Source organism: Zingiber officinale, chromosome 1B (assembly GCF_018446385.1).
Source record: "Zingiber officinale cultivar Zhangliang chromosome 1B, Zo_v1.1, whole genome shotgun sequence".
NCBI classification, from domain to species: Eukaryota; Viridiplantae; Streptophyta; class Magnoliopsida; order Zingiberales; family Zingiberaceae; genus Zingiber; species Zingiber officinale.
Genome location: NC_055986.1, coordinates 158,342,022 through 158,364,738, shown reverse-complemented (window position 1 = coordinate 158,364,738; position 22,717 = coordinate 158,342,022).

The following is a 22,717-nucleotide window of genomic DNA, read 5'->3' as shown; positions in this document are numbered from 1 at the left end:
ATTAAACAATTTAAGTCAATTTTAAGAAAAAATGATAAGGCAAAATTAACATAAAAAAAATTCTAAGTTAACTTTAAAAAAAAAATTCTAAGTCAATTTTAAGAAAAATTATAAGGCAATAAAAAAAATTCTAAGATAACTCAAAAATTTTCTAAGTCAATTTTCATAAAAATTTCTAAGATAATTAATATTAATTTCTAAGGCAATGTTTCAAAAGAGAATATCTAGTTTAAAAAAAATTCTAAGTCAATATACAGAAAAATTTTAAGTTATTTTTCATAAAAGATTTCTAAGGCAATTTTCAAAGAAAAATGTCTAAGACAATATTCATAGAAAAATTCCTAAGTTAAAAAATATCTAAGTCAATAATTTTTTTTTTATGTATAAATTAATTTTAAATATTTTCTAACACAAATTGAATAACTCTTTTAAAGCATTAGGTAAATTAAATTAATGCTTTTTCAGTTAGTCAATTAAACTTTTCATTTCGATACTTGGCTTCCAGGTCGTGGCGAGGCACTAGGCCTTCTTCGTTATTAGAGCAACAACCACTTCCTTAGACAAAGCCTCATATTGAAATTAGTTGTTTAATTTCCTTGCTGAAAATGCTAAGTCTAATTTTAGATTAAACAGGTTTTTGGAACCCAGTAGAGATTCCTACCTACAGGGTTAACCAAGTATTTCCTAGGTACATAGATTTTTGATATATTTCTAATTTGACTTTGATGAAATCTATAATACCAATTTAAACCTCTATAATTTCTAAAAGTAGAAATATTTGAACTTTTATATTTTTTCAATCTTTCTATTTCTTCTTTTAGTTTTTCATTTTCAATTTTCAATTTATCAAAATCCTCTATAAGACATGATTTTGCTAAAATTCTTTTTGTTTCCAAAATTTCATTTTTTAATTTGATATTTTCATTTTCTAATTTATACATGGATTTCTTCATTGCCTTAATGCCAGAATAAAGTTGATCAGGGGGTAAGAGGCATACCTCACTTACCATATCGGACTTGAAGCCTGAATCTCCCCCTGCTTCACTGCTTTCATCCGAGGTCGCTCCCCCTTCATCGATGCTAGGTTCTGATATACTTTGTCTATCGTAGCTTGCCATTAGTGCTATTCCGGCATATTCTTGAGCTTCTGATTCGGATGAAGAAGTGTCGTCCCAAGTTGCTTTTAGGTAGTGTTTCTTGAGAGACTTCCTTTTGGCCTTCTTGAGTTATGGGCAGTCTTCTCTTAGGTGTCCCTCCTTCTGACACTGGTAGCACCGCACCTTTCTTCCACCTTTTTGATTCCTTTTATTCTGCATTTTAAATTTATTAGATCTAAAAAGCTTTTTAAAATTTCTTACCATGTATGCTTCTTGATCGTCTTCGGAGTCTGACTCGAGTTCATCCTTCTGGGTTACGTTCAGCGCCATAGTCTGGGTTGTATCCTTTGTCGTTCCTGCATACCTGGTTTCATGCAATTCAAGAGTAGAAAACAACTCTTCTAAAGTGCTTACCTCCAGGTCTTTTGAGATGTAGTAGGCGTCGACGATTGATGTCCATTCCGGAGTTCTTGGAAACGCGTAGCTGAGAGAGTGTCGATTTGTTATCGTTTCACCAAGGTTCTCGAGACCAGAATTAGTTCTTTTACCTTTGCGTGTAAACCGGCTACTTTCTCACCTTTCTCCAGATGTTCATCGGTTTGTTGCGGAGGATGTCCTTCTAGCGAGCTTTGCTTCGGACGTGTCTTGGAGTTCCAAGAACTTCTCCCAAAGTTCTTTAGCAGATAAATAGTTTCGCGGTTGACCTCTTGAGGCGGTAACACGCTCAGCATGTTCACGACTGTTTGCTACCGACTCATTCTGCTCCTTCTTTGTCCAATCGCTCTCTTCTTTTTCTTTTCCATCTTTATCTATTGGAGCTACAAAACCATATTTCATAATAAATCGAATTTCAAAATCTGTTTTTAGGAATACCTCCATACGACGCTTCCAGTCTGCGAAGTTCCCCTCGAATTTTGGTGGGACGATGCTTGGTCCGGCCATTTTGTTGCTTCGATCGGCGGTTAGTCCTCCTGAAGCGTGCCTTACTCTGATACCACTTGTTGGTCCCTTTGGAGGCCGGCAAGAGGGGAGGGGTGAATTGCCCTACAAAATAAAACCAAAAAACCCTTCTCGGATATTCAACTAACTTAAAAGAACTTGTAATTAAAAAAGCAGAGACTAATTAAAACAGAAAATAGACACAGAGGAATTACTTGGTTTGCAATCAGAGGATTGCTAATCCAAGGCAAAGACGGCGCACTAATTGATTCTCCTCTGGGCGGAGTAGCCTCTTACAGCGTTGAAAGCACAGAAATAAATAACACAAATGAAAGCACTGGATTACAAGTAGTTTTTCTTGATTGATAATTGCTTCTGGACCAAGGCTATATTTATAGTCTTGGTCCGGGCGCCTGGAAGGGTTCCGGGCGCCCCCGGGGGGATAAACTTTATCCCCCAACGGTCAGATTGCGAAAATCACGATCCTGGTCAAAATCATGCTCCGGGCGCCCGGAAGCATTCCGAGCGCCCCGGACAGCTCCGGGCGCCCGGAAGCATTCCGAGCGCCCCGGACAGCTCCGGGCGCCCAGAATGGTTCCGGGCGCCCCGGAGCAAAAAGTCAACTATGGTTGACTTTTTGTCCGGGATCAGTTCTCCGTCAAGTCCCAGTCTCGGTCCAGGTCTGTTCGCTTCGGCTCCGCTAGCTTGGGTGATCTCGGCCTTCCGGAATAGAGCTCACCCGAACCCATGTTCCGGCCTTCTCCTCGAGCAGCCTTCCTTCCCGATTTCTCGTCCCTCGAGCGCCGCGCACGCTCTTCTCATCCACCGGTGTACTCTTCCGCGGACACCTTGTCCCTCAGACGCACCGAGCCCGTCGGCTCTCTCCCGTGCCGTCCTTCTCACTAGCCGCGTCTTCCGCTCGACTTCCTGTGTTCCTAAGCTCCTGCACACTTAGACACAAGGGTTAAACAAACGCAGGACCTAACTTAGCTTGTTTGATCACATCAAAACACCTTGGAGTTCCAACAGTATTAACTTCATCTACTAGTAAAGAGTGGAAGGAAGCAATGCAAGATGAGATGAACTCTATGAGTAAGAATCAAGTTTGGGAACTTGTCGACCTCCCTCCAGGGCGTAAGGCTATTAGAAATAAATGGATTTTCAAAGTCAAATGCAAGGCAGATGGATCAATCGACAAATATAAAGCACGACTTGTAGCGAAAGGATATACTCAAAAGGAGGGTATAGATTTCGATGAGACATTCTCCCTAGTGGTGAGATTCACATCGGTTCGCCTTATTCTAGCCATGGTTGCACATTTAGACTTAGAACTTTTTTATATGAATGTTAAAACATCATTTCTCAATGGAGAACTAGACGTAGAAATTTATATGGTTCAACTGGAAGGTTTTGAGGCAAAGGGATAGGAGCACATATGGTTCCATTGATGGCCTTAAACAATTGTCTAAACAGTGGGTTTTCAGATTTTATAAATCTATTATCTCATTTGGTTTTGAGATGATTGAAGAAGACCACTGTGTGTATGTTAAATGCATATGCGGAAAAGATTCTTATTTTGTCATTATATGTTGATGACATTTTATTGGCAGGAAATGACATGGAATCTATCGAAGTCACTCGAAAATGGTTGTCTTCTGTCTTTGAGATAAAAGACATGGGTGAAGCAAATTATGTGCTGGGAATAAAGATCACCAGAGATTGCTCGAATAGAATTCTGTGTTTGTCACAAGAGACTTATATAAATAAGATTCTTAAGCGATTTCGGATGCATTATTCCAAACTCATCGATACTCCAATTGATAAGAGTTGTGTTTTAAGTATCAATCAATGTCCACAAACTGATAAGGAAAAGAATGAAATATCTAAAGTGTCATATGTTGTTGCAATTGGAAGCCTAATGTATGCCATGTTATGTACACGATGGGCCTTGTTAGTCGTTATCAAAGTAATCCCGGTCTTATTCACTGGAAAGTAGTTATGTAAGATATCGAAAAATTAAATTAATAAAATTATTTGGAAATAGCCTTATAGAATTTTTCCGGAATTTTTAGAAATTTTCTGGGAATTTTTCGGAGGTCATACGATGAATTTTGAGGGGGCAAATTAACGAGTTCGGATAAAGCCTATTTGGCATACCCGTTTAAGTGAGAAAATGTTTTATTTATAAATACATTTCCTTTTCTTTTTCTTTTCCCCCATCGCCGATCCCGAACCGTTTCATCCCCAACCCCACGCGATCCCGACCTCCTCCTTCCTCCTCTCCCTATTCTCTCGTTGACGAGTCGAAGCCGACGGACCTTCGGCGATCGTCGATGTCGCCTGAGGAGGAAGCCGCCTGAGCTCAGATCTGACTGACTCTTTTCTTCTCCGGGCTGCAACGTCGCATCTCCTCTACCCAACTGCCGATGCCACTGGATCGATCCAGATCCATCGATCGCCGGCGTGAGGATGCCTTAGGGCTTCGAGGGTAAGAAACTGAAACCCTTCTTCCCGACTTCCCTCTTGATTCATTGCCGGATGCTTGTTGATTCACGGATTTCGCTAGATTAGGGCTTTGTTATGGTTAATCCTTCTTGCTTGGAGTGAGGGAAGCGTCGGATCTATCCAGCGACGACGGTGTGGGTGAGGTAACATCCCTTGTCTTCATTGTTTTTGTTCGATCCTCTTCTCTGTTCACCGATCCTCCTCTGTTCTTGATCCTCCTTTTCTTTGCGATTAATTTAGGTCACGAATTGGTTTCGGTTGAAGATGATGAGGTGTTCTTGAGTTGTCGGACAGAGGCTAGAAGGATTGTGCTTGATCAGTAATCTTTCTGCTTGATTCCTATTGGATCTGAACTGTACACTGGAATCCAGTAGAGTGGTTACATTGCTGTGGTGTTCTTGATCCAGCTCACCTTGTTCTGGCAGCAACAACCACCTTGTTTCGACAATCTTTTTGGCTATGAGGTAGAGGTATAGTGTTATGTGGATTTCAAATTGTGTGTTGTGGGTTACTCTTTGATCCAGCAGCTCACCTTAGTTTCGACAAGACCTCCATCCAGTAGCATTTTGTTTCAACAGTAGTTGAGATTGAGGTAAGGTGTAAAGAATTAGTTGTTTATGTGTTGTTGGATTTAGGCATAGATTTCTATCTAATGGATTGATTGGGGTTAAGGTAACTAACCTTAATTAACTGTTAGATTTAATTTAGCTAGGTTAATAATTATGTTGATTAGGGTTTTTCCCTAATTTAGTTTTAGGAATATTATTTAGCTATTCATATAAATTTAGCTAAATAATATATATATATATATATATATATTGATCCTGTCCGAACGCTGAATCAACGGACGTTGGGCACGCGGCGCTCTTCGAACTGATGACGTGGATCTCCGGCCAGTCGTAGGGGTCTCCGGCGAACCTGCAAGGAAGTCAGGCAGGGAAGGGGTTCCCGGCGACAACCCTCCGACGCTCAAGTCAGGCAAGAGGAAACTAGGAAGTGGCCTCGAATATCGGAGAATGCGTACCTCCGGCGAAGTGTGAGGACCCTTATATAGAGTTGTGAAGAGGAGCACACACACATACAGAGACGAATACGTGTCCTCTAACCATACCGCAACATGGGCTTGTCAGAGGAGCTTACCTGACACCATACTGCTACAGTCCGAGCACCTCTCTGATGGGACGGCATAATCTTCTGTCGTAAGGCTCAAGTCAACGTATGACTTAGTCGTTGGACACGCCTATTGTCAGAAGATGTTTCTCGATGTCTCCCTTGTCCTTTTGTCTCTTCTGTTCGGTGACTCTGTGTTCCTCCTCGATCTCTATTCTTCTCTGTAAGGCTCTTCTCCTTTTCTATCTTTGGTTTTCTTTGCATTTCTTTCCCGAGTTTTGTTCCTCTAGGCGCTGTCTCGTTTGTCGTCCTCTCCTTTATATTACCTGCCATTTGTGGGTTCGTCCGTTCGGACAATGGCTAGTTCCTCTCAGCTTGCAGACCAAACCCTCGGCCCTTGGTATACTACCCTGGAGTCGCACTTCGATCGGCGCGACGTCGACGTTCTGATTGAAAATTTTGATATCCCTTCTGATTTTGAAATCATCTTACCTTCTCCCTCCGCTCGGCCACACAAACCGCCGCGCGGAGCTTTTTGTGTTTTCCGCGACCAGTTCACAGCCGGTCTGCGATTTCCCATTCATCCCTTCATCGTTGAAGTTTGCAATTTTTTCGCCATTCCGCTCGGAAGCCTAGTCCCCAACACTTTCCGCCTTCTATGCGGCGTTGTCGTCCTGTTCAAAATCCATGACATTCCCCTCTGACCGGAGGTCTTCTACTATTTCTACTACCCGAAACAGTCCGAGCTGGGCACTTACATGTTCTAGGCTCGGCCCGGTTTAGTTTTCTTTAGTAAACTGCCTTCTTCCAATAAGCATTGGAAAGAATATTATTTCTACCTCCGTATGCCCGAACGGGCCTCCTTCCGAACCCAGTGGCAGGTCGGACCACCAATCTCCCCTAAGCTAAAGAGGTTCAAGACACGACCGGAGTATCTTCACGCTGCCAACATGTTAGCCGGTCTGAAGCTCAATATCAACAAGTTCTTACCAGAAGGGGTGATGTACATATTCGGCCTGAGTCCGATCAGGACCCCCCTTCCGAGCGGCTTCGGTAAGAATTTTACTTATACATTTGCCTTGATTGCTAACTGATTTTCTCCTTTTTCCTTTGCAGCGAACATTGTCATGGAGTCGGTGATGGCTGGAATTTTGAAGAGGAAGGCGGCGGCGCTTGAGGTCGCGGCTGCCAAAGAAATGGAGACGCTTGGCATTGAGCCGGTCGGCTCACATGAAGGAGAGAGCGATACGAACGCGGGGGAGTCGACCGCTCAGGCTTCTATCCCGGAGCCAACGGCTGGCGCAACTGCTAGTCGCGAGCCTTCCGTCCGGTAGGAGGGCTCCACTCAGGAGGAAGAGCGCCCTCTCCAACAAAAGAGGCGCCGCATCGAGACACCCCTCCGCTCGGCTACTTCCGCGGTCTAGCCGGCCAAACGGACCACGGCAGCTTCTCGCGGCAAAGCTCCAGCGGTCGAGGCCATTTCGTCCGATCGGACCCCATCCCAGCTGGATGCGTCTGCGGACCCTCTCGAGGTCATTCCAGTCAGCGTCCTTCCGCCCGCTCCCCGCCAAGTCCAGCGTTCGACAATTTTGTCCCAATTCTCTGCGCCGGCCTCCGATCCTTCCCCGGCCTCCGCTCAGACGACTCCTGGTCGGTATCGTACCATCCGGGTCTCGCTTCACCTCCCCACTGAAGAATTGTTGCCCGAGTCCGATCAGTCGACCGCGCCCGACCACACGATCACCTTGAAGGGGCCTTTAGCCGAAATGTGGGCCGACGCTCGGGCACGCGTCGCTATGATTCCACTCCGTGGTCTAGACAACAGCCACATGCAGCAGGCTATTGGGGTAAGCCAATTTTCTCAAGGCCTTTACGCATTCTTTCCGATCGGCTACTAACACTCTTGCTTATGTCAGAGATGGGTGGAGGAGATCGCGGTCTCCAATAGTTTGGCTATGGTGGACGAAGAATTAAAGAGGCTGAAGGCTCCGGGCGGCCCTTCCGGCTCACAAGGTCCATCATATGCCGAGCTGCAGAAAGAGCTCAAAAGGACCCAAGCTCTATTGGAGGTCGAACGGAAGAAGACGGCCGACCAGGCTCACACTCTGGCCGAACTTGATCGCCAGAACAAATCACTGGATCGCAAAATGAGCCTGGCGACCGAGCGGAAGAAGATGGCTATCTCCGATCTGGAGAAGAAGAATATCGAAGCTCGGGGTCTGGAGCAAAAAGTTAAAGAGCTGATGGACCAGCTGGCCGGCGAGAAGGTGACCCACTCGGCGGAGGCAAATAAGCATAAGGAGGAGATGAAAACTCCGCAAGAGTCCCTCGCAGCCTCCCAAGCGGCCTTCAAGGAGTACCAAGAAGCTGAGCCTGGCCGATTCGCAGCCCTGAGGCTGAATTACATCCGTTCGGAAGTGTTCTCGGAGAAAGTATGCGAACGGATGTACACTGCCTTCGAGCTCGCTATGACTGCCACCACAACTTATTTGAAGTCCAAGGGTCATCTTGCCTACTCCGTCCTCATCCCGGCCCAAGACCAAGCGGCGCTTCTCGGCACCATCCCCCAGGACATTTATGATTTCCTTGAATGTAAAATACCGGAAAAATAAGCGAATATGAATAAAGGAATTTTCTGAATATTTGGAAATTTTTCGAGAATTTTTCGGAGCTCGTACGGACGAGTTAACGGGGACAAAAACGGGGTCCGGAAAAGCCTGTTTAGGCTACCCCATTTAGGTGAGGAAAAGTTTATATATTTAATTCTTTTTCTTTTTCCTTATTTTTATTTTCCGTTTTCTTTTTCTCTCCTGCAAGCCGAGCCATTCCCGACGCCGAGCCCTAACCGCCGGCCCGACGGTTTCTTCCTCGCCGAAGCTTTAAACCCTTCGGCCATCCCCTTTTCTTCTTTCTCCAGAGCCGAACTCCTCTTCCCACTGCTGTCAGCGATGGCAAACGCTACTGTACAACGCCGTCGACGCCCTTCTCTCGATCCCTCCTCTGGTCCAACGAGCCATCGCTGGACACCCTTGCTCTCGGCCTCCCTTCTGCCCTAGCCGAATCCCTTCCACCGCCGGCAGCCTGAGTTCCTGCCACCAGCCGCCGAACTCGCGTGCCCTAGAGGTTTGGGTTCACAACAACGCGCCGATTCTTCTATGTGTCCGGCCTCTCCATCGCCGCACACCCCTGAGAGCCGACTCTCCTCCCTGTGTTCACGACCGCTGCACATCTGCACAGTGCCGACGCCGACTTCTTCATCTCTGCGCCACTGCTTCTGCGTGCCACTACCTTCACACCTTCTTCTTCACTATGGTCACGCCTCCAGTGCCCTAGCAGTGATCCGGGAGGTGAGTGTTATGCCCTAACTGGTGAAATTTGAGTAGTATTGTGTGGTGTGGAATTTGGGTTATGGCTTGATCTGTGTTAGTGATCTCAGTGCTTGATCTTGCTTGGACCAGTCGGTGGATTTCTTCTCCCTGTGTTGCTGCTGTGCCCTAGTGCACCACTACCGGTGCCACTCTCTTTTTTACAGCAGAGTGGTGATCTTAGAGTGAAGTGTCCGACTTGTAAAGTGTGCTCTGGTTTGTTCAAGACTTCCAGCAGCAACCCCAATCTAGTAGCCCTTGCTTCAGCAGCAACAACAACGGTGGTTGAGGTATTGTGGAGGAATTTAATTTTTCGTTGTAGATGATTGCTAGTTGAGTTAGCAATAATTGCTAACTTAGGTTTAGAATTTATTTAATTGTGTAATTAGGGTTAATGAAATTAACCCTAATTGATTAGTGGGATTAGAAATTAGTTTGGCTAATTGTCATATTATAGAATTAGCTAAACTAGACATTATGTTGGATACAGGACTTTGACGCGAGACGAGTATCTCGATGTCGGATTTGGACATTTCTATTGGAAGCGGGTACTTTTGACTTATTGTCCTTGATATGCTTAGTAATGAAATTAACATGTTGCATTAATTGTGTTTCTTATTTGTTCGATTAATCACTGCCTAATACATGTTACCTGCTTGATTGATTGTTTGTTTGCATCTCGTATTGATACCTATCTGATTTCACATGCTCATGGGTAGTGATATAACTATGTTTTACCATGTCAGGACCTAGGTTTGATACCTTATTTGATCAGTATACCTTGATATGATTTATTTACTTTGGTGTACATTATTATATGTCCAGAGATTGATTTAGCATATTACCATGCTTAGTGACATGCACCATTTGCATGATCGCATGCTGTGCGATAGATTGCTCCATTATTGTTGAGCACATTGCCAGTTTCATCACTGTTCGGTGCTCCATTGTGACGCTCAGGGGTAGCTTGACACAGCGTGGTAGCACGTCAGTTTGGCTCTTCCGGTGCTCCGTTGGTCCGCTCATGGGTAGTGTGACGCAGCGTGTAGCACGTTAGAGATCCCTCCCCGTCATAGCGTACCGGGAGATGAGAGCATTGCGCTCCCCCATTTATGATTTGGGGTAGGAGTACGTGTGTACTCCCATCCTCTCGGTCACTCATCAGGAGTAGTGATGCAGAGTGCACGGTTGTCACAGCTCTACCCACTCGGTCCCACTTTTGTTATGAGTTGGCTGACTGGCGTCAGGGGTGACCATGACATTGGCATCATATGCATGATGCATTTATTGTTTGTGATTGTGTTTGCTGCATTTATATGCTGCATATTGTTTGGATACCTATGTTTGACATGCATACAGGTCTTCTATACCTTTCGGACTGTTTGTCCTTATACCGGGTCCTGGTTAGTACAGATTCTCTCCTGTCTACTTCGGTTTGCATTTATCTTTATTTTTATCAGGAGACTGTACGCATGATTAATGCTAGGTGCTATTTCTTTACTTTGCATATCAATTGTACCTGCTGAGTGTTGGACTCACCCCGCCTCCATTGTTGTTATATTTCAGGATGATGCTGTCAGGAGAGAGTTCTAGTTGATGGTCCCTTGAAGACCCGAAGACTTACGGATCTACTGGTTTTGTTTGTTTCCTTTTTGACTATGTTATAGACTTGGTTTGTTTGGATACTTGGACTTTGTATGGATTTTGAGATGTTGATGGATTTTTGGTATGATTTGGATTTTATTCTACTACATGCCTGCCTGGACGGCAGAAGAGGTGAGTTCGTCGGATTTGAGCTTTACAAGTGTAGTTGAGTAGGGTGGATTTCGAGTCAGAGTATTATTATTTGTGATTACTATATAAACTGCGTGGTGATTATTTTTATTTATTGTCATTATTCCAGCCGCCTGTGGCTAAGGTATATGTGTTATGTAGAAGTTTCAGATTGTCCGTCGTACAGGGGAGATGCTACCGAAATTTCTTCGGACAGGGACTCCTCTGGGGCGTGACATTGAATAGGCAGTTTTTATGTAACTCGGCCGCTCGGCCAAACACTTATCTATTTTTGTAATTCTGCCGCTCGGCCTTAATTTCTTGAATGCTATCCTTTTATTTGCCTTTTCTTTTTCTTTTGCTAATCAATATGAGTGTTGTCCGCTTGGCTCGCCAACTACCGTTCATGTTCCTGTGCTTCTCCTCGTTATTCGCCTCCCATCCCACCTTTCTTGTGCTCGAAAGGGGTTTTTACGAAGTATTTTGCGTAGCTAGTCCGCTCGGCGGAATATATCCTGTTTCACAAACGGGATTTTCTCCAGATGTTCACTAAGTACTTTTGGTTAATTGGACGATCGGCCAAACGACTTAAGAGTCGACCTCTTAATTGTCTTCTTCCGGCCGGAGGGTTTATAGTCGTCGGCGCGACTCTCGATATTTAACGTCGGAGCACAACGGTCTTCCGGCCGGAGGGTTTATAGTCGCCAGCGCGACTCTCGATATTTAACGTCGGAGCTCGACGGTCTTCCGGCCGGAGGGTTTATAGTCGCCAGCGTGACTCTCGATATTTAACGTCGGAGCTCGACGGTCTTCCGGCCGGAGGGTTTATAGTCGCCGGCACGACTCTCGATATTTAACGTCGGAGCTCGACGATCTTCCGGCCGGAGGGTTTATAGTCGCCGGCACGACTCTCGATATTTAACGTCGGAGCTCGACGGTCTTCCGGTCGGAGGGTTTATAGTCGCCGGCGCGACTCTCGATATTTAACGTCGGAGCTCGACGGTCTTCCGGCCGAAGGGTTTATAGTCGCCGGCGCGACTCTCGATATTTAACGTCGGAGCTCGACGGTCTTCCGGCCGGAGGGTTTATAGTCACCGGCGCGACTCTCGATATTTAACGTCGGAGCTCGACGGTCTTCCGGCCGGAGGGTTTATAGTCGCCGGCGTGACTCTCGATATTTAACGTCAGAGCTCGACGGCCTTTTTAAGGCTAATTTCAACACTGTCGTTCGGCGAAGATTGCCAAATGCGTTTTTTATCATTTTGCTTCCTGCATTAAAAGAACACAGGCGACCAAGGGATACACAAAATGAATTACATCAGCGCACCTCTCACCCAGCTCGGTAAGGCTGGAGATGATTAGCGCTCCATGGTCGATCCAACTTCGTCCATTGCTTCCGCTCGGATACAGGTGCGTTCCCACAGACGGCGCCAATTTGATCCTGTCCGAATGCTGAATCAACAGACGCTGGGCACGCGGCGCTCTTCGAACTGATGACGTGGATCTACGGCCAGTCGTAGGGGTCTCCGGCGAACCTGCAAGGAAGTCGGGCCGGGAAGGGGTTCCCGGTGATGACCCTCCGACGCTCAAGTCAGGCAAGAGGAAACTAGGAAGTGGCCTCGAATATCGGAGAATGCGTACCTCCGGCGATGTGTGAGGACCCTTATATAGAGCTGTGAAGACGAGCATGCACACATACCGAGGCGAATACGTGTCCTCTAACCATACCGCAGCATGGGCTTGTCAGAGGAGCTTGCCTAACACCATACTGCTACAGTCCGAGCACCTCTCTGATGGGACGGCATAATCTTCTGTCGTAAGGCTCAAGTCAGCGTATGACTTAGTCGTTGGACACGCCTGTTGTCAGAAAATGTTTCTCGATGTCTCCCTTGTCCTTTTGTCTCTTCTGTTCCCGCGCCGAGCGTCTGGCCGCTCGGCAGTCCCATCACGTCCGACCAGACGTAGGTACTGATCCGCTTGGGAGATTCCGGGTCGTATGCTTGGATGGAACTGTTCACAACGTTATTGCTTTATGCCCCGGCCGAGCGGGCTACCCGCTCGGCCTGGCGACCTTGTTCATCATGAGTTTCGGAGACCCGACTCCTTGTCGGGTTCTTTGCTTCCGCTTAGTCCCCATTCGGCCGGTCGGTCCCCCTTTTCCGGTCGGCTGAACCTCACACTGCCCTTGACTTTTGTCCTCCACGTGGCGTTGACTCCCCTCAAAGGGGGTCCCGCGTCTGTACCGCCGGATCATATATATATATATATATTTATATGTTCTTTGACGCAGGACTCTGATTCGAGACGAGCGTCTCGACTTTGAATTTCTTGATACTACCTTCTATTTGAGGTGGGTTCCTTGTCTTATCTATTTTGATATGTTATGTTGATATGTTTAGTAGATTTTAACAAGTAGTAATAATTATGTTTATATCTGCATCGGCATGTCACTATTTGTTTCCGAGCATGTTTTGTTTGTTACTTGTTTAGCATTCATGCCCTGTGTATTATGTAGGTGCAGCGGAGGCCAGCAAGAGGGGGGTGAATTGCTGAAAACAAAAATAAACTATACCCTCCTCGGATTTCAACTCAGAAAAGCAATAGTAAAATAATAACAAATAAAGAAATAGAAATTAAGCAGAAGACAGGAATTTAACCTGGTTAAAACCAAGAGGGTTGTTAATCCAGGACAGTGACAAAAGCGCAGTAGAAGATCTCCTTTTGCTGAAGGTGGAGAAGCCTTTTACACTTTGAGGCTTAGAACTATTGCTAGGAAAGACTATACAATTGATTGTTTGAGTTGTATTGAATTCCTAGCTCCATGGGCCTTTAAATAGCCTCTGGAAATTTGATCTCGAGGGTCCAAGGCGCCTCCAATGGGTGAGCGGATAAAACTTTATCCGCAGCACAAACGGTCAGTTTTGACCTGTTGAAGGCCCCTTCAACAAGGCTGAAGGCGCCTTCAAGCTGGAGGCGCCTCCAAGCCTGATGGAGGCGCCTCCAAGCTGGCAGCTTGAATTCCAGCTTGCTTCTTTGCTTCGCTTTGACTTCCGACGCTTCGATCTTTTGGGTGATTGCGGCCAACCGAAATAGGGCTCACCCGAAACCAATTCCCGACCTTCTCCTCGAGCAGGCTTCCGTCTGGCTTCTTGTCCCTCGAACGCCGCGCACGTTCTTCTCGCTCCATTGGAGTACTCTTCCGCAGCTCTCTCGTACTTCAGACACCCCGAGCCCGTCGGCTCCCTTCCCGTGCCGTCCTTCTCGCTAGCTGCGTCTTCCGCTCGACTTCCTGGGCTCCTAAGCTCCTGCTGTAAAATACCGAAAAAAAAATGGGGAATAATGATAAGGGAATTTTCTAAAATTTTTGGATCTCACTTGGTTACCAGGATTCATAAACTCTAATACTTAAGTCAGGAGGTCTAGAGTTCGAATCCTGGGGGAGACAAAAATCCACTGACCAGGGGTGGAAAGTCCTAGTGAGTAACGGCACGGCCAAGGGTCATCGGTCGACGACATTAGAGGTCGCCAAATGGGCCGACGACATAAGGGCCGACGGTCGACGACATGAGAGGTCGCCAAATGGGCCAAGAGGGTCGGGTTGTTACTCCTGCACACTCAGACACAGGGATCAAACAAAGCAGGACCTAACCAACTTGGTTGATCACATCAAAACACCCACGGGGACCAACAATCTCCCCCTTTTTGATGTGCATCAACCCAAGTTCAAGTTAGGGTAAAAATAGACAGAAAAGTAATTTTAAAAGAAAAATTACTAAACTCACATATTAAGAATTAGTTTGCAATAAATAAAATTGCAACTACAAAAAGTATATTTTTAATTTTAAAAAAAAAATTCTGGCATTAGTTTGCAATAAATAAAATTGCAACTACAAAAAGAATATTTTTAATTTTTTTAAAAAAAAATTCTCCCCCTAAATATGTACTTCTCTAAGCTTGTACCTTTCTCTCCCCCTTTGATCACAACAAAAAAAGGGGTAATAGAAAAAAAAACATTTAGCATAAATTTTTAAGTTAGAAAAAAATCTAATTTAAGATTAAATTAGAAAAATAGAAATTTCAAAGATATTTCTAAGTAAAATGAAGTTTTTTGAAAAAAAAATTCTAAGTAAAATTGCTAAGTAAAATTTCTAAGTGAAAAAAAATTCTAACCACAGTAATTTGTTTGGATTTTTCAAAATAATTTCTAAGTAAAAAATTGATTTTTAGAAAAGAAATTCTAAGCAAAGCTTTCAAGAGATATTTTTCTAAAAAAAATGAATTTCTAAGGAAATGTTTAAAAACTTTTCAAAGCATTATTTAATTCCAATTTTAATGCTTTTATCAGAAAGTTAATTAAACATTTTCATTTCGATATTTCGACTTCCAGGTCATGGCGAGGCACTAGGCCTTCTTGGTTATTGGAGCAGCAACCACTTCCTTAGACAAAGCTTCCATAAAGAAATTCAAAGTTTAATTTTCTTACTGTAAGCTTTAAATGAATTAATTTAGCACAGATTTCGGAACCCAATAGAGGTTCCTTCCTACAGGGTTATTCAAAAATTTCGGGGGTACATAGTTCTTGGGTACTCTTTTAAGTTGACCCTGATGGTTTCTAATGTACCAATTCAATTTTCCATAAATTTTTAATTTTGAGTTTGGAAATTTATTTGTATTTAAACATGCATCATATTTCAATTTCTCAATTTCTAATTTTAATTTATCATTTTCTGATTTTATACTATAGTACATCTCAAGTGGACATATTTTTGCTAATTTCATTTTCAATTCTTTATTTTCTTTTTCTAATTCGAATAAGTCTTTAGAAAGAGATTTAATAAAGCGAAAAGACTGAGTCGGGGTTAGATTTCGTACCTGACTTACCTGACTCGATGAGGCTCCCCCTTCACTGCAGCTTTCCTCTTCTGATGTTCCTCCCCCTTCATTGATACTCATCTCTGAGCTTGACTCTTCTTCCAGCTGATGGTTAGCTATTAGAGCTATCCCCGAGAATTCTTCGACGTCTGATTCGGAGGATGAGTCTGACCAAGTGGCCTTCAGGTTCTTGTGTTTGGAGGATTCTGGTTTCTTGTACTTGGTCTTTGCCTTCTCCTTTTGCTTGCTTTTCAATTTCGGGCAGTCATCCTTGATGTGTCCTTCTTCGTTGCAGTTGTAGCAACGAGTCGTTCTTCTTTTTCTCTCATGCCTCTGCGATCTAAATTTGTTAGATTTAAAAAATTTATTGAAGCGTCTTACCAGTAGTGCCACTTCTGATTCGTCGACCGAGGCTTCAGAGTGAGAACTGTTCATTTTTGCCTTTAAGGCAATGTTCTGACTGGTCTTCTCTACTCCATTGGGCTCTGAAACTCGAGATTCATGAAGTTCAAAAGTGGAAAATAATTGTTCTAAAGTACTTACCTCGAGATCCTTAGAGATGTAGTACGCATCTACTAAGGAGGCCCACTCTGGAGTTCTGGGGAAGGCGTTGAGCCCGTACCGGATAGAGTCCCGGTTCATTACCTCTTCTCCAAGATGGTTAGTTGTGTGATCAGCTCTTTGATCCTTGCTTGGAGCTGCGCTACCTTCTCGCCTTGGTTTATCCGGAGGTTCGTCAACTGGTTCCGGAGGATGTCGCGCCTCGCTAGCTTTGCTTCAAAGGTACCTTCGTGGAGCTCCAGGAATTTTTCCAAGAGATCTTTCGCAGAGTCGTAGCTTCCGATCCGATTTACCTCCTGAGGTGGCAGAACGCTGAGCAGGTGGAACTCAGCCTTTCCGTTGGCGACGAAATCGACTTGCTCCTTCTTGCTCTATGTGTTTTCTTCTTTATCTTTCGGTGCTGCAAAACCATATTTCATTGTAATAAGAATATCAAAATCTGTTTTAAAAAATACCTCCATTTTTCGCTTCCATGTGGCGAAATCTCCGTCGAACTTTGGAGGATGAATATTTGCTCCGGCCATTATCTTGATCGTTGTGCTTCAGTCAGTGATTAGTCCTTCTGAGGCGGTCTTGCTCTGATACCAATTGTAGGTGCAGCGGAGGCCGGCAAGAGGGGGGTTAATTGCTGAAAACAAAAATAAACTATACCCTCCTCGGATTTCAACTCAGAAAAGCAATAGTAAAATAATAACAAATAAAAAAATAGAAATTAAGCAGAAGACAGGAATTTAACCTGGTTACAACCAAGAGGGTTGTTAATCCAGGGCAGTGACAAAAGCGCAGTAGAAGATCTCCTTTTGCTGAAGGCGGAGAAGCCTTTTACACTTTGAGGCTTAGAACTATTGCTAAGAAAGACTATACAATTGATTGCTTGAGTTGTATTGAATTCCTAGCTCCAGGGGCCTTTAAATAGCCTCTGGAAATCTGATCTCGAGGGTCCAAGGCGCCTCCAATAGAGGTCCAAGGCGCCTCCAATGGGTGAGCGGATAAAACTTTATCCACAGCGCAAACTGTCAGTTTTGACCTGTTGAAGGCGCCTTCAACAAGGCTGAAGGCACCTTCAAGCTGGAGGCGCCTCCAAGCCTGATGGAGGCGCCTCCAAGCTGGCAGCTTGAATTCCAGTTTGCTTCTTTGCTTCACTTTGACTTCCAACTCTTCGATATTTTGGGTGATTGCGGCCAACCGGAATAGGGCTCACCCGAACCCAATTCTCAGCCTTCTCCTCGAACAGTCTTCCGTCTGACTTCTCGTCCCTCGAATGCCGCGCACGTTCTTCTCGCTCCACCGGAGTACTCTTCCGCAGCTCTCTCGTCCTTGGGATGCACCGAGCCCGTCGGCTCCCTCCCCGTGTCATCCTTCTCGCTAGCTGCGTCTTCCGCTCGACTTCCTACGCTCCTAAGCTCCTGCACACTCAAACACAGGGATCAAACAAAGCAGGACCTAACCAACTTGGTTGATCACATCAAAACACCCACGGGGACCAACATATTATTTATGTTATAGAGGTAGTGTCATGCCATGCCTTATGATATACCGGACTGGTTAGATACCATACCTGACCTGTGTACCTAGATCATATTATTTGATCCACCTATTTAGTACATATTTTTATGGAGGTAGATATGATCAGGATATTTTTATGCTTAGTGTCATGCACCATCTCGCATGATTGCATGCTGTGCGATAGTCGGCTCCATTATTGTTGAGTGCATCGCCAGTTAGATGGATCTGCACACACAACCACTCATGGGTTAGTGGTTTTTATTCAGGCAGGGTGTATTGCAGCAGGTTGCTCTATTTGGCTCCGTTGGTTCGCTCATGGGTAGTGTGACGCAGTGAGAGCATTGCGCTCCCCCACTTATGATTTGTGGTAGGAGGATAGGTGTACTCCGACAACATCCCGTCCACTCGGTCACTCATCAGGAGCAGTGACAACAGAGTGCACGGTTGTCACAGCCCTGCCCACTCGGTCTCACCATCGTATGTGAGATGGCTAACTGGTGTCAAGGGTGACCAGGACATGTCATTGGCATCATATGCATGATGCATTTATTAGTTGTGTTTGCTGCACTTTGTTTGTTGCATATTGGATGAATGCATATGATTAACATGCATACAGGGACATGTATTTTCGGTTCGACGACCTTGTTACTTTGATTGGAGGTCCTGGTGAGTACAGCTTCTCCCTTATCCTCAGTTTTGCATGGTTTCATTACTTCTGGAGACTGTACGCATATTTATTACTGCTAGTTATTATTTACTATGCATGTCAACTAGGTATTCGCTGAGTGTTGGACTCACACCTCGTTATTACTATTTTCAGGTTGAGACTATTTAGGAGGTTCCAGTCGCTAGTCCCCCACCACTTTGCGTCGCGACGAGTTCACACATTTTGGTTTTTCTTATCATGTTATTGTCTATGATTTCAGACTTGTATCTTTTGGCATTTGGAATTTTTGTACGATCCCTTATTATCGATGGGGTTTCGTTTGGATGTATGCTGGTGATTTGTGTTTTATGGGTGTAGTTGAGTAGGATATTTGAAATGATTTTTTTTCTTATCGTTGTTTAGGTTAAGGTTCTACTATTAAATTGCGTGGGTGTTTGCTTATTTTCTTTATTGTTATTGTTCCGGTCGTGTTGGCCAAGGTATATGTGGCCCTGAGGGCATTGTAGGAAGTTTCATATTGTCACTCATACAGGGGAGATGCTGCCGAAATTTCTTCTGGCAGGGACTATCTGGGGCGTGACAAGTTAAAAGGATTTTTCAATATCTCCGTGGTACTTCGGGCCTTGTCTTATGTTACAAAGGAGGTGACTTAAGATTGAGAGGTTACAGCGATGCTGATTAGGTCGGTGACAAAGATGAACGCAAATCCACCTCAGGTTATTTGTTTATGTTGGGTGGAGGGGCCATTTCTTGGAGTAGCAAGAAACAAATGTGCATTGCTTTATCCACCATGGAATTAGAATATGTGGCTTGTTCTGCTGCATGTCAAGGGGCTGTTTGGTTGCAGAGTTTCCTACAGCGATTGGCCATGACACAATTGACAAAGGAGGCAGTGGTGCTATATGTTGATAGCACATCGGCCTTGGCCTATGCTAAGGACCCTAAATACCATGGACGAACCAAACACATTGACATTTGTTATCACTACATTCGGGATTTAGTTGCAAAGGAGTTGGTGGTTCTTCGACACATTTCAACAGGTCATATGTTGGCTGATCCACTAACTAAACAAATCTCGAGGGAGGCATTTGTAACCCATATTAGAAATATGGGATTGTGTAAATTGTAACACAATATTTATTGACAATTAAGCAATAATATTTTCCTTCCTTATGTGTGTCTATGGTTGGAATACTTTACACATCAAGAAAAGTGTCACTAAGCTTTGAATGGACCCCCCTCACACGGGTCATTCGCCTTGGTGCTAAGAAAGCAAGCAAGATGAGACAATTTTTTTTTTATCTATGGCGTATGAGAGCGAGCGAGATAAATTTATATCTATGGCACTATGAGAGCGAGCAAGATATTTTCATTTTATTATCGCCTTAAACTAAATTAAGATGAGATTCCTCTGGATCGATCATAGGATATGAGAATCAATTCCATAAAGCCTTTATTAAGCTGGTTGCGAGTTTCATGATAAGACATCGTGAGACTTGGGTTAGACGTAATGGGAGTAGCTAGACTAAGAACTGTATGGTGTTTTTTTTATGTTGTATGTGATACGCCCATAATGATGGAAGAACACCATAGCATGTGACCATACCACATGTGCGTAAAATGACCATTGAAGAGAATGATGAATGAGATCTCTATTTCATCATTGTGTGAGCTCTTGGATCATAATCTATACCCTTAGGACTTGAGATCTCTGTCATAAAAAGGAAGTTTGATGTCGCTACTTTAGCATGCAACTTAAGGTTGTGGCTGATATAGTCGAGCGGGACATGACTAAGAAAGCGGTCAAGACTAATTGAATTGACATGAGAACTCAAGAAAAACATCTAAATATTGCACTGTGTTTTGTGGATCATACCTTGAGGGACTATGTTGACTTAGTGGTGATAAAGTCATGAGCACAAAATGTTCGAGTCTTGACGTTGCTAGTTTTAAGAGATCTGAGATGTCAAAAATAGTGAATATTGAAGATATCTAGGGTACCACGGAATTCCTTTAGAGTATTGTGATATGTTAGTTTTGGTGATAACTTAATAGATCACTACTCATTTGTTGTGCCGACTCTCGTAAGGTCACTCGCTCCATTCGTCGTATGTTAGATTGAGAAGCAAGTGTTGAGAGATGAATTGCTCTTAGTGAGCAACTGACCTTTTATTGTGCCCTTTGTGGGCAAGTGGGAGATGTTAATATGGGCGGTTATTGCTCACACCAAAGGTTGCCAAAGCAACCTTTGGAAAGAGACAAACCACGCCCCTCCCATGTGTATAAAAGGAAAAGAGTTTTTTCTCTTGAGGTGAGCAAGACTCTCACTTTTCTCCATTTCTCTCTTGATCACACGAGTACAAGACTTCTCTCATGGGACATCACCACCGGATCCCGAGGACATTTGGAGCTAGGAACTATGAAGAAGACTCTTGTAGACTTCTTGATGATCCTGCGAGAATCCGGAACCAACGAGGTAATCATCTTGATCAAGGTATAACATGGGTTGTTGTAGATTGGTCCATAGTCCTACCTCAACCATTGTCCCTATTGTGTTGAATATTTATGGTGCATAAAGATCAAATGCATGATTATATCTGTTGGCTACCTATTGAATGTAATTGATAAAAATTGAGAAACAATTTTATGAAAGATTTTTCTACTATATGTATCTTAAATTAAATAGATCTTATGATTTATCATATCTCATGATTATATCCTATGATCTATGAAATATTTTTAACCTAATTTAATTTTAGGAATACACATGGTTACAAAACTCCTAAAAGTTAATTGTACATTAATCATATTTTTTCACATTCCCTCTCAAACTAGTGAATAGGTGTTTATTATTTCCAATTGTGATATAATATTTTGAAACACTGAGCTACTTAAGTTTCTAGTAATTGCATCTATAAGTTGTCTATATGTAGATACATAAGGGGTACAAATCAACTGTCTCTCTAATTTTTTCCTTGATAAAGTGTTTGTCAATTTTGATGTATTCATTTCAATCATGTTATATTAGATTGTGAGTTATGTTAATTATAGGCTTATTATCATAACAAAGTCTTATTGGCTCATCCCACTTGAACTTCAAGTATTCTGTGATGATATTTAACCAAAGTAATTCACATACCTTGTGTCATTGCTAAATTTTTTGTCTTTGCTCTAGACAACACTACCAATGTTGTTTCTTGCTCTTCCACATCATGAGATTACTGCCAAGAAAGGGACAATATTTAGTGGTTGACCTCCTTTCAACCATTGATCCAGTATAATTAGCATTTGTATATGCCTTGAATACCAAACCTTCATTTCTTTTAAACAAAATATCCTTTCTCTGTTTCCCTTTGAGATTACAAATTTGAGTTGTTTATACATGAGCTTTTTTTAGTTATGCATGAATTGACTTAATTATCATACTTCTACAATGCTATGTTTTGTATGAGATAGATAAATAAATTTTTCTACTAAATATAAAATATTGATTCATTCTCTTATCTACTATAACATCATCCTTTGCTATTCCAAGTCTAAGATTTGGATCCATTGAAGTACTTGTTTGCTTGCATGTTTTCTTACCTATTTATTTTAAGGAGATCAATAAATATTTCTATTGGGAGATAAAAAGAAAAATACTTGCTTTGAGTGAGCCACCTCAATCCCAAGAAAGCATTTCAACCTTCCTAGTTCTTTGATTTCAAACTCCTTAATTAGCCAAACACTAACTTAGAAGTTGTCTTTCCTTATCACCATTCCACTAAGAGTGTTGTGACTCCCCTTGAAGAAGAATGTTTATTAAACAATGTGTGATCCCCTTGGCTTTGTTTATACTAAATGACAATCATTGTTGGGGCAATTTTCTTAGGTCAAGTTTGACCAGTTTGACTAAGCTTGAGTTGAGTCAAGGTTGAGTCAGGATTTGAGTTTTGATATTTGACAATATAAAGAGATTGCTGGAGCAATCGTCCGGTTATGGAGATGGTCAAAAGGTTGACTAGGTTGATGAGAATACAAGTCAAGTATGTCAAGGTTGACAGGAGACTTGACTGGGAAAGTCCTAATTGGATGTTAGGTATTTAGAAAGTCCTAGTAAGGAGCTAGGCAAGGGAAAGTCCTGGTGAGGAGCCAGGTAACGGGAAAGTCCTTGTTGGAACTGATCGATTGAACATGGTCCAAATCGAACGGTAGATCGATTTGGACTGTGCTGCGATTGTGGGAAGGCCCAATCGATCGACCGATCGATTGGGATGTGAAATCGCGAGCACATAGGCTTTCCGAATCGATCGGGTGATCGATCGGGAGCTGCCAATCGATCA